The 12,680-nt window shown below is 49.2% G+C and overlaps 1 protein-coding gene across 5 annotated transcripts in view; it reads left to right on the forward strand.

Moving 5' to 3' along the window:
- Sema5b (semaphorin 5B) overlaps positions 1-12,680 on the forward strand; it is a 116,757-nt gene that overhangs the window by 23,039 nt on the left and 81,038 nt on the right. For 2 of the 5 annotated variants that reach the window (XM_047565585.1, XM_047565586.1), the window contains exon 1: positions 12,253-12,586. The exons of 1 other annotated variant lie outside the window; for it this stretch is intronic. The gene's annotated coding sequence lies outside the window, so the exon portion shown is untranslated. Of the gene's footprint in view, positions 1-12,252; positions 12,587-12,680 lie in introns of those variants that run through there. 2 more of the 5 variants (XM_047565584.1, XM_047565583.1) reach the window with 2 other exon arrangements.

Below are 12,680 nucleotides of genomic sequence, written 5' to 3' on the forward strand. Positions count from 1 at the left end.
ATGGAGCACCATCACATTTGTTGTGCAGTTGAGCCTCACGAGAACTGGGGCCATGAGACAAGCGTTGTCCTTACTAGAAGAGGGTGCTGAGGCTCAGAGGCTGTGAACATCTCCAAGGTCATTTGGGGGTGCTCAATGGCACCAGGATTGGAAGAGCCTTGTGGGTCACGGTCAAGGCTATACCCTCTGGCCACGCAGGGGCTGGGAACTGACGGCGATGGGAGTTGGGAGGGGAGGTAGAGTGTGGGTGAAGCTGAGGCATGGCCAGCAGGGCTCAAAGGCTATGCAGTGAGGGGCAAGCTTAGGGTCAGGGCTCCTTCAGAGGAGTGTTTCAGGGTCAGCATTGCTTTCTATTTGTCTGGAAAAAAGTGAAGAGTGCAAATGACCCTTTAGTCCCTGGAAGGCACATTCTGGTGGCCAAGGAGTCCTGCGTCCCTATTCATTCTTTGTTCCACCCACCCTTCTGACCCCCAACCTCAGACAGTTGCAGTGAGAGAGTTGACCATCTCTTCAAAGAGTGAGATAGGAGGGAGTGGGGAGTCAACTGCAAAAGGAACATGGGGAGTGGAAATTAGCATGATGGCATTTAATAGGTGACAGTGTCCTTCCTGGCTGGGGAGGGACCATGTCTGTCAAGCTATCACTGCCCAATCCCCTCTTCCCAGGAACTACAATGCTGTGGGGGTGGAGTCAGGTGGAGGAAGTGTCTGGGCAGGCAGAGGTTGGGTAGGAGACAGCAGGGCCTGAATGGCAGGTGGGCAATGGCTCTTGAGCGGGAGAGGGAATTGATGGATGGGCTGTGTCAGGTACTCTTGCTGGGCAGGTGGGTGCCGGGGAGGATTGTGTTTGTCCCTTGAATGAGCGGGTGCCTAGAACTTCCAGAGTTTCTTCTGACATTTCATACTGGTCTTGCTGAAGGCAAGAGAGGATGCAAAGAAGATGCTCTCTTAAAGTTTCATGAGGTCCTGGCTCTCCCATTCAGAGAGCTTGTTGTACAGAGAATTCTGGATTCTTAGGGAGGAAATGTGAGCTTCGATCAGGTTGGTCTTGGAATTTACTAAGGAAACTAATAAAAGAGCGAATACTTGTTTCACCCATGAGATTTGAATTTGATAGGTCTAGGTGGGACTGGGAGTCTGTTCTGAAAGAGCAGTAACATAATACAAATACCTACTATTCGCGTGGCATTGGTAATCAGCTGCCCATTCCAGAGATGAGGTGCAATCAATTTCCATCAGAGTGAAGGAGCCCATGGGAGGCCAGCCATGACACACGATCGTACTGGGCGTATCACATTTGCAGTCTGCATGCCAAACCCCAGCTCTCTGGAGAAGCTGGGGTAAGTTGTTCCAAATTTCAAAGTTTTCTGACTAGCTCTAGATTTACCCCTTTAAGTAACCCTTTAAAATTTTTAGCCACTGTGTTTGTGGTTCTTTGTAAAATGTTTTACATGCGTCCATGTCTTCTTAAGCAGAGTAACACAACCATAAATGTAACCTTTTCTTGACGTCTCAGGGGTGTGTTAGAAACCTTAATTAATGGATCACGCTATAATTCAGTGGGGCGGATGGGACACTTTGATTATACCAAATAGCCTCCTGAGGTTCTGGGTTTTGTGCCTGCTTTTTAGTTTTTCCAGTAGTGGTTCTTGCTGATGGATGTCCCTTCTTGCTAGATACAATGTACCTGCCTAAAGCAAGTTTGTCTTCGCTTTTAATTTTCATTCCTTATGTGAGCTTAGAAAATGGGTAACTGAAGTTCTTATAATAAGTGAAGCAAATCTTGTGATTAACTTCCCGTCATCCATGCCATAACAATTTGGAATGCAGTGTAATTTGGGATTGACCTCATCAGCCTAAGGTGATGGGCCTGACACTTAAGGGTGCATCTGCTGTTTTGCTTGACAACGGTTGGGTTATAAATGGACACATGGCATAATTTTTACCAGTGAGATTCAAGGAGGTTTTTGACTGATTTGGGGGAAAGTTCTCTCTGGCAACAGAAAGGCACTGGAAGTCACTTTCTAGGTAGATGGAAACAAGAAAGGCTGTCCTGATTGCTCTTGGCAGCTGAATTATAGCTTTGAGAGCTTTCTTTGGAAAGAGGCCCACTGGTAGTGACAGAGTGGCAGGATGTGGAACTTCAGCGACAGGCAGAGGGGAGCAATGGAGAGAACCTGAACCACGTGAATTGGTTGAACCTCTAAACCACCTCTTGTGTGAATTATTCTATTTTCTTGGAATAGAAATTGGGTTTTGGTTACGTGTAACTGAAAGCAAACCATTGGGTAAATGTCAAATGTATGAAATAATGTCGAGTAGGTTCTGGGTGAAGCCTGAAGTCTTTATTTCGTGCATTTGTTACTCAGTTTGGGTTCCTCAGAAATTCGGTTTTACGTTTTGCTTTTGAAGTGGGACTTTTTTCTCCATGAGATTTTTTCCAGGTAGGTAGTGACCGGTCCTCATTTGCCTTCCCCTGCCTAGCATTGCTCACAGTGCCTCACACTCTCCAGACGTCCAAAAGACAAATCGACTTGCACTTGGCTGTCTGCCTGCATCTGAAGTGTGCTTTCTCCGTGTTCACAGTGATTCTGGCTTGTTGTTCTTTACTCTACCTCTCGGGTTTATTAGGATGTTAAAACATACCATAAACTATCAATTCTTTTTGGTGGTGCTTGGGATTGAAGTCAGGGCCTCATATATGCTAGGCAAGAGCTCTACCACTGAGTCACGCCCCCAGCCCTAGTTTTTTTTTTTTTTTTTTTTTTAATTTTTTTTGGGTGCTGGGGATCGAACCCAGGGCCTTGTGCTTACAAGGCAAGTACTCTACCGACTGAGCTATCTCCCAGCCCCTAATTTTTTTTAAGTAGTGTTTTCCAACTTACAAAGTGCCACTTCATACTTACTGGGATCATCATTTTACAGATAAGGATACTAAAGGCCATGGGCTTGCATTGCAATTTAATTTCAGAACTAGTTCTTAACAAATTTAACTTTGAAATGGCATCCCAAGTCATTTCCACTTTTGGAATAAATAACCCTATTCCTTCTAAAGCAAGTGCTCTAATGTTTGCTAAAAGGCATGAAGAACTTACAGTGCTGCAGGTCAAGTCTTCAGGAGGCCCCTCCAACTGGGGCTGCCTCTGCCTCCCACAGCCCTCCTCCTCTGAAGAATTGCATTTTGCCATCAGGTTTAAGCTCTTCAGGGTGCACAGCTTGAGTTTCTCACTTAGCTAATTGGTGCTTATTCTTCTTTCCTATTGGCTTATTGTTTTTGCCAATAGGAAGAAAGCAGGAGTTTGCCTCGTCTGCTGTTGCAAGCTTTGCAGCTAAAAATGAACTGTGAAACTTGGGTGTGTCTTGCTTCAGACATGTCCACAGGATAGTTATTCACACAGAGTTGTTTGTAAGCAGGGCCCTGAGTAGGTCTACTTCTCCTGGGTCTATCAAGAATGGGAAGGGCTCCTTTGGAATACAGTGCACTAGGTTAAAATTGAGTTCCTACTTCATTTCCCATGTGTAGGGTCAGCTTATCCATCTGACCCTAGTGCAGAGTTCCAAGAATGATGTTTGGAAGTTGGCTTGTCCCTTGTCCTCTGGGACATTGCTCCAAGGGCTTAAGCCATTTGTGTTTTCCTTGGACTTCTCCATCCCTCTGCCCCACTGGGGCCTCTCTAACGATGGCTGGACACGCTGGGATGCACAGCTCATTTGATTCCTATGCCTTTGGTTATCCAGCTGTTCTCTCCTTTACTTTGAAACATGTATAGAAATTATTGTGTAGAACACTTTTTTTGACATTGTTTTGAAAATGGCATTGTGTGTATATTTGTCTCCTGGAGGGCAGAGATTATGTTTTACATTGATTTTGTAGGATGCATAGCATCTAGCATTAACTTTGTATAGAATTTAGAGTTAGTAGAAGAGTTTGTCACCCAGAAAATACCTGAGGAATGTCATCACCTCTTCTTTTGAGCTTTATGGATCATCTGCTCACTCCTTTTGCTGCTAAGTGCCTTCCTGTCTACTTACTGTGAAGCTGAGTGTGGGCTTTTAAGGGGATGAGTGGGTGTGAACTTAGCTTATATCATCTGAATGGTTCTTCAGTACATTCTAAATACATTCTGACTTTTGGGGGGAATTTTGGAGGGGAGAAATTTGGGAAAATAAGGGTTGAGCGGATTGGTGTAGTTGAACATGAAAAGAGAAAGGTTTGAAGACTTCTTGCTGCCTTGACCACACATCTGACCTTGGGTGGAGGGGTTTTCCCCCTGAGGGGCAGAGGGCTCTCCCTGCCCAAGGGGTGACACTGTAGCTCTTTGTGAATTATCTGCTCTGCTAGTCAAGGTTAAAAAAAAATGGAGGGAACTTGGAGTGAGTAGTTTCTTCTCCAAAACCTATGACTGACTTCTCAGACTTCTCTTTTTCCTCTATGAAATTCCAGTCATTGATGAGCCTCTAAAAAAAAAGCCCACCATCAGAGATCCTGAGGCCTGGCCACTTTCTACATCCCACCGTGTGAGAATGTGGAGGTGTTGAAGTCATTTGAGGGCAGTTGAGGGGAGCAAACCCCACATTCAGACTCTCCTGAGATTGCGCTTTCAAGCCTTGGGTGTCCAAGTTTATGGTCTCTTACTCTTTTTCCTTTTTTCCAACATTGCCCTTCTCCCTCTTCTTGCTGCATCCCAGTACTCTGAGCTTTGAGGGGTTCTTGGATACAAAATCTACCCAGTTCCTGCCAGGCCCACCTCCCATGGCTCAGCCAGCTCTGTTTCTAGCACCATCCTTTGCTGAGCAAGGCCAGGCCTCTGGGATTCAGTGTGGCAGTGTGCCCCTCCATCCTTTATTTCCCACCTCAGGCAGTTCATTACCAAATACATGGGTGTCTGGAGTTGTTTTTGGTATTTTGAAAGTTACAGAATCAAAATGGAGTCACTCTTTTCAAACCCTCACCAATACATAAATAAAGCCAGGAGGCTGTGAAGGGGTCTAAGGCACATATGCCTGATGACAAAAACTATTCACAAGACTCTCCAGAACCACAACCTTGCACAAAGACCATCACAACCTTACACAAAGAATACTCTACAAGGACCTCTGTCCAATAACTATCTATTCAACCTTGGACTGGTGCTGCCCTTGTTATTGATCCTGAACACCCTTGATTTTAATCCTTGTGGCCAAGGATTATTGTTTCAAAATCTCTTATGTAATCCTCATTTTACCTCTGACAATTTCCCCTCGCCTTGGTCTTCCTATGGTGTGCTTATTCCCAGCACAATGCTCTTCCTGAATAACCTTGATTAATCTTTTGAGAATCTCTATTTGTTATTTTGTTTGGTAGCATCAAGGTGACTGGAGAGACCTACCTGACATCGATAGGCATCCAGGGCTGCTAACCCCCTGCAGTGCACTAGGAAGGCCATTCCTCAAAAAGTGTCATTGGCTCCTCTGTTGAGAAACATGAAGTAGACTAGGAAGAATGTCAGGCTTTGATCTTCAAGGTGACATGGGTTGGTGGGGTGGTGAGTTCCTGCTCTGCCATATCTTGGCCCTGTGACTTTAGCTTCCTAGCCTCTGTCTCCTCCTCCATGGGTAATTAGAGTCCCCACTAGTTCAGATAGAGTCAGATGTATTATTACATGGAAAGCACTTGTTGGGACAGTGACGGAGACATGCTAAGTACTGTAGAGCACTTTTTATTATTGTGCCTTGTAAGAGCTGATCCTGCTTGGGCCTCCAGCTGCCCCTTTGACCTCAGGTTGAGGCTATTGTCCTGACAACCACTCACCTGGTCATGTGACTGAGAATCTTAGCCCAGGGCCCTGCACCTGAGTCCCCCGGAACCTCCCCTTACTTACCTCTGCTCCCAGTTCACCTCCTGCCTCCTGGGCTTGCTCCCTTAGATCCTTCTAGAGGGCCGGTCCTCTGTTCCTTTCATCAGGAGTTTGCTTCTACTACACCACCTCTTCTCTCTGTCCTCAGAGTTATGTGTGCATTTGCTGTTATCTTTTTTAGAAACTCACTTAAACTGTGGTTTTTAAAATGCAGATTCTTGGGCCCCACCCCAGAGATTCCACTTTGTGTGTCCAAGCAGGAGTTTTAAGTCTGCATTTCACCTGATGGTGGTGGTCTTTATATAGTGAGCCTTCATCTCTGTGGGGCCTTTCCTCCCCAGGAAGGGGAGGTTGTTGCTGCTCTCACCCCAAGAGGTCCAAGGCTCATTGGCACTTTACAGCAGACCCCCATCTGGTTCAGGTATGTGTGTGTCATCATCTTGGTGGGTTTTTGAAGATCTATTTGGAATTCCACATTTGAGCTCATGCCTTAATCTAGAATGGCTCCTTTGAGAAATGATGGGTGACGGGAGGTGAAGGGTGACATTGCCTTCCTCTGGAATAGTCATGCAATGGAAGGGGCCTCAGGCCTGGAACTCTGAGGCGTGGGTCTCAGCCCCGACTGCATCACCAGCTGCTGTGTGACCTTGGCTAAGTCACTCATCTTCTCTGAGCCTCACTTTCCTGTTTTCCAACATGAGGGGTTGGACAGATTTAGTTTCCTTTCTACTCTATAAGTCTGTAAGTCTGTGAGCCTATTTAATTGTGCTGACAGCTTTAGAATGGCTAATTAATGAGAGTTTAGTGGGAACACAATTAAGTGATAATGAAGGCCTCAGAAGTACATCTCTCCACTTCTTGTAATGAGTTCAGCCTATGAGACTTGAGTGTGTTTTCACTGAATGGAGCCCCTGAGAAGAGGGAACAAAGAGCCACCGTCTTCTACCTGGGAATTGAAGGAGGCCAGGAGTTAGGAACAAAGTCACACACAGAGGAAGCCAGGCAGCAGACTTGTCCTTCAGCAAAAGAAGTTGACTGGCAGGGAGGGCTGGGAGCCCTGTGGGTGAGTGCAAAGTCAGCCGCTCTGCAGACCTGGAGAATGGTCACACAGCTTTGCAGCCTTTTCCAGAACATGGGCAGCTGCATCCCCTTGTTCAGTATTCTTACACCTGGTGATTAGATAAGCCTAGAACTTTCATCTCACCCATTTAATGCTTAAGAAATGGAGGTGCAGAGCAGGGCCAGCCGCCCAAGGTCAAGGAGCTAATCAGCGATCCAGATCGAGACTCATCTGGGCTTCTTGCTTCCGGAGCCCGTGTGCTTTCCACTCTTCCCACTAATTCCTCCAGTCTGGGATGCTGCCTCTGCTGGCTGTTCTGAGTGACTGGCCTGGATGATGTGATCTCCTTCTTCCTAGTGCTCCAAGAAGGGATTGCAAAGCCATCCTGGACCATGGCTTTGCAGGATGGTCCCCAGGAGTGGGGAAGATGAAGTTGGTGTGTGGGATGGGGGGATCTTCAAGAGAAGCTGCTGTCAGGCTTCTTGGAATCTTCTTGACTGACCGTGGCCTTGCTGGTGAGGGCTGGTTTGGCCAGGCACATCAGTGTGGCTGTGGTCAGTGTTTGCTGACTGACTTAGATTGCACCAAGGGTGGATTATCTTAAAGTGGGAGTATGGGGAAGAGAAAGAGTGACCCATAGAGTTGGGGTGCTCTGTCCCAGGAAGACAAATAGTAAGAAGAACCCAACAAGAAAGGAAACCCAATCTGCATGGTGTGTGGGAGAGGCAGGGTCTCCTGATTTGGAGGTGGAGGCCAGAAGCCCATGAACTTCTCAAAGACTCTCAAAGGCTGCTGGTAACTTCGGCTGCAAGGACACAAGACCTTGACCTTTCCCTTCTACGTGAAATGGGGCATAAGCATTATGCAGAGATGCAGCATCTTTGCTGCAGAGGGAGGGACGGGAAGGGAGGGAGGGAGTGAGTGTCTGTCTGGGTCTTGCCCTAGAAATGCTTCAAGTAATAAAATCAGGACAGCTTAAGAAATCCATTACCCCTCTCTGCCTCCCACAGCCACATGGAGGAGATGGGGGAGAGGCCTGGGGACTGGCCAGGTAGTGTGGCCTCAGGTGCCTAATCTGTGTACCAGGAGATAGGATGAAGAGATTGGGAGGCCCAGCAGCTCCCATTTAGGTGGGTCTGGAGGAGATCTTTTGGGGAGACAGAGGAGATGGCATGAGAGAGATGCCAGAAAGATAGAGGAGGAAAGAGGAGGAGAGAGAGAAAGGAAAGGAAAGGAAAGGAAATTGAAGGAAGCTGATGAGAGGTGAGGAGAAGAGCAAGAGGCCCAGAGGGTGTGGTGGTCTAGTCCAGCCCTGCCATCCAGAAGGCCATGTGGCCTTTGGCCAGTCAGAACTTCTGAGCTTCAACTTCCATACTGAAGAATAGAGATGATAACACCTACCTCACTGTTTTGAAGGGTAGATGAGCAGGTTACCGACCCTAAAGTGCCAAACGAAATCAGGTGTAGAATTTCCAGGGGAAGTGACAAGAAAGGAAGCGGGCAAGGCTGGAGGTGGGAAGAGGGGAGGGGAGAGATTTTCCAGAACTTTCTTTTCCTGGGAATGTAGATAAAGGAGAATGGGTGAAAGCAGGGAATAAACCCAAAGGTGGACTAAGGAAGAAATAAAATCCTCCCTTGGTGGCACTTGCACTCCCTCTGGGAGTCGGAGAACCCAGGGCCTGCCTGTGCCCCGCGGTGTCTCTGGGTGAGGGGCCTCCCTGGGCAAGAACGTTTCCCATGGGGCTTGGCTGGGCCCCATGCTACTCCAGCTTCCTTCCCAGAGGCCCACAGCAGGAAAAGGGCATCTCTGTCTTCAAGTTCTCAAAGAACATCACAGTTTATATAAGACTTAGAACTCCTGAAGGACTGAGGAACTGGAGTTGGGGGACATGTAAAAGTCCATAGCAGAATCTGGACCAGAGGATGAGAGGTCTAGAAATAAGAAAGAAGAATCTGGGTGAAGAATGTTCTGGAGAGTCCCAAACCAAGAAAGTTTCCCTTGGAACATGTAAGCCCAGTTCCACAGTCCTTCCTTCTTCTGTTTGTGCCTGGATCCCCATCTTGGCATGAGGCAATGCCAAGGGCGGGGGAAGCGGGAGGCACAGGGCCGGGGTCAGGGCAGCCAGCTCCCCTGGCAGGCTAGATTTATGATTTGGCTGAGCTGGGGACAGAGGAAGCCTGCAACCATCCAGGGTATGAAAAGCAGCCTAGTGTTTCCTGGAGGAGCCTCGGTGCCAAAGGCAGGGGCATCCATCTGGCCTCACTGTGTAGTACATTTGTCACCCTGGAGCTCGGAGCTTGGCTGGCCTCCCTTCTGCCATCTGAAGCCACTGAGGCCAGTGCCCACCTCAGTAACTAACCCTGCTGTGGAACCTGCCACTCTAGTAGGTCCACTGAGTCAGGGTAGGGGTGCTTCTTCCCTTGGGACCCTCATAGACTGGGCTTTCCAGCTGGTGCACATCAAAGCCAGTATCCATTTAACTTCCCATGGGGATAAAAAAAATCTGGGGTCAGAGAGGGCCAGGGTTGCAGTTTCATGCTGTGTTCTGAGGAGGTCCTTCAAGCTACCTTGAGAGCTGCTGAGGGAGTCTGAGCATCCAGGGCCAGCACCCCCGATACACACCACCAGTGTGGCTCTGCTTCCTTTTGATCTAGATATTTGGATGTTCTAGATAAATGTTCAATGGGTTCTACTGCTGCTGAGAAAAAAGAAAAGAAAAGAAAGTTCGAAGACCACAAATCTTGTCTCATTTCAAAGAAGGTACACAGAATCTCAGAAGACTGGAAGGCTAGCAGCGTAACCAGTTGTTGACAGCACAGTTACAAGAACCCAAGCCTCTGGCTCCGCCGCCATGATTTCCTTGATACTTGGTACTTTCCTATGATACTTGGCTGCCTTTTTTGAGGGGCGGGTCTGAACATTCAATGGCCAACCCTCTGCCATATCTGAAATTTGGGTGCTGTGCTATCTCAGCTTTACCTCTGTTAGAGGGAGCTTTGAAACATAACACAGGCATGGCCCAGGCAAGCCTCTTTCAAGTTTGAAGCAAGACCTCTGTGGTCAACCCATGACTACAGCCTCCACCACCCGGGGCCTGTCTCCAGGGCTGCACCCAGGTTCTTGGTTGTGGCAGCACTATCCCATCCGAGAGGCCATTGTTGGATATTGAGGGTTTCTTAGCAGAACACAGCCCGTTCCCTTTTCTTCCCTTTTGGCCTCTGGAGAAAGCTGGCCCTCTCCTGTTGAGACCTTATGTTGTCCATTTTGGCTTCTGATGATGGTGCTGACTCAGTTGCTCTCTGCCTGTGGTTCTTGGATTCTGTTTCAGAAAACCCCAGGTGAACATGTCCCCTGGGCAGGGGGGCTCCCTCCACCTCGTACTCCATGCCCTGTTTCTCATGGTTCCTTCAGTCCCTCTTGTCCTCTTTCCCAGCTTGATTTTCCCTATTTTATGCTCTGATTCCTGGGCTGGACTTGCTTTTCCAACAGGTTGCCCTCATTCTCTCACCCCCACCCCCGATTTTACAGCTCCTGGCTTTGCTCTTCCTAAATACTCCTCTTAGCTTCTTGGAGCTGGAACCTTCTTGAAGCAAACCACCTGGAGCCTCTTTCTCCTGGTAGGATTCACCATATGGGCCTCTCAGAGTTCCGTAGAAGAAGAAATAAGGGAGCTAGCATTTCCTGAGGGCTGGACATTGGCTGTTTGATCCCCTTTGATCCTCATAGCAATCCTATGAAGTAGATATTAGGATTCTCACTTTTTATATAGGAAAGCTGAATTGCAGAGATTCAGCAGCTTGCTCAAGGTCACATAGTGACAAGTTTATAATGCTGGTTCTGCCTAATGCCTGAGCCTCTGCAGTTCCAACAGCACGGAGCTCCCTAGTCAAGCCGGTGAGCCTTGAATGGCCAGGCAATGAGCCTTAGGCCAGGGGTGGTACAGCCTGGTGATGACCTGTCCAAAGCACCACCACAGACTGAGCATGGCTGGGAAATGTAGGAAAGAGAGGCAGGACTCTGATAGTTAACAGGCCAAGAAAGACTAGAATTTTGTCTCATTGAGGCAAGCCACAGTTGTTTCCGAAGAGGGAGGGGAATGTTAAAGCCACAGGTGGAGTCCCGGCCTTCTTTGTGGTAGCCACTATATGACAGGGAGTAGGTGGTGGTTAGTCTCTTATAATTGGGACAGACTGGAGGCTATGGAATGTCCTCCACGTGCTACCACCCCACTCCCAGGCCTGTTTCCCTCAGGATGAGTTCTGCTTACTTGTGTCTTGGTGGGCAGCGTGGGGAATGCTGGATAGAGGAAGTCTGTGGGTGTGTGGAGACTTCCTGATGGCCTGGTTGGCCCCTTTCTCCTTCCCCAAGCCCAGGACCCACAGGAAGGGCGGCGAAGAGACATGTGGCTGTGGGACAGGAGCAAGTGTGGAGATGCTTTTGACCTCTCCATCTTCTGGAGCATGAGCACCAGGACAGGGGGTGGGGAGGGCAAAGACCGAATGGGAGTAGTAAAGGACTGGGCGGGAGAGAGCAATGACTGTGCTGCTGATTCTTTTATGAAATGCTGCTGCTTCTGAAGTTGTTCCCCTAGATCATTCAGCAGAGGGAGCTGAGGGCTGGCGGCAGCAGCTGTGCAGGAGGCAGAAGCACAGGGGTGGCATCATCACCCTGTGGCTGGTGGCAGCAGTGGGGAGGAGGATGGCATGGTGTCTCCTACCTGTTCTAGAATCTGTGCATCTCACACCACCCATCCCCCCGGGCTCCAGGCCCAGGAAGAAAGAGGGACAGGGTGGAGATTAGAGAGGGACTGGCACCCCAGGAAGAGGCACACATGCACACACACAGTTGGTCTCCCTCTCCCTCTCTCTCTCTCTCTCTCTGTCACACACACACCACACACACAGTTGGTCTCTCTCTCTCTCTCACACACACACACACACACACACTCTCTCTCTCTCTCTCCCCGGTCTTGCACTCTCTCCACCAAGGCATAACACCACTACTCCCCAGTCCAGCCAAAGTTGGAGTGTTTCTGGGATGAGCAAATCCACTCCCTGAGGATAAATCATCCTAAACCATCCTCAGGCATCTTTGAGGAAACTCAGGAGAGGAAGCCAGCCCTCAGTGGGGTGGCAGGGACTTGGCCAGCCAGGAGGACAGCCTGGGAGCCAGTGATTGGCGTGTCACCGCCTGGGCTGCGAGCTGTTTGCAACGCTTTTGTCTGGTGTTGGAAGCGAGGCTGGGCAGCGTGAGGGACAATCAGAGTCGTTCAGGGCCGGCTGCGGCACTGTGCCCTGCTTTCCCTGCGGCGGGACCAAGCTGCCTGGAGCAGCCGGGCGGTTCGGAGATGTTTTCTTGCTGACCTCACCTGAGTGCAGTGGCCTGGGTGGATCTCACAGGGACTGTTTGCTGTCTGAGAGCAGGGTAGCAGCCCTCCTGGCTCTCAGGTGAGACACTGGTGGGCGTTGAGCCTGGCCCCTCATCCTCCCCTTTCAGGGACTTAGGAGCCCATGTGCCTGTGGCCCTGGTCTTCTCCCAGGCTTGGACTGGAGTCCTGAGCTCTGAAGCGTGGGGTGAGCAGTGGGCAGGGGCAGGCTCGGGTGGACAGCTGGATAGATGGTGCTGCTTTCCCAGGACCACTTCTCTGGCCACCGCCTCGCTCTCCTGTGCGGTATCTGAGCTTCTCCCGGTGAGTACTTGCACAGATGTCCCTTTCTGTGTTGCCGGCTGTGCCCATGTGAGTCACAGAGGACCAGCTCTAAGGCTTTATTTTCAGAGAATGG

Source organism: Sciurus carolinensis, chromosome 9 (genome assembly GCF_902686445.1).
Source record: "Sciurus carolinensis chromosome 9, mSciCar1.2, whole genome shotgun sequence".
Lineage (NCBI taxonomy): Eukaryota > Metazoa > Chordata > Mammalia > Rodentia > Sciuridae > Sciurus > Sciurus carolinensis.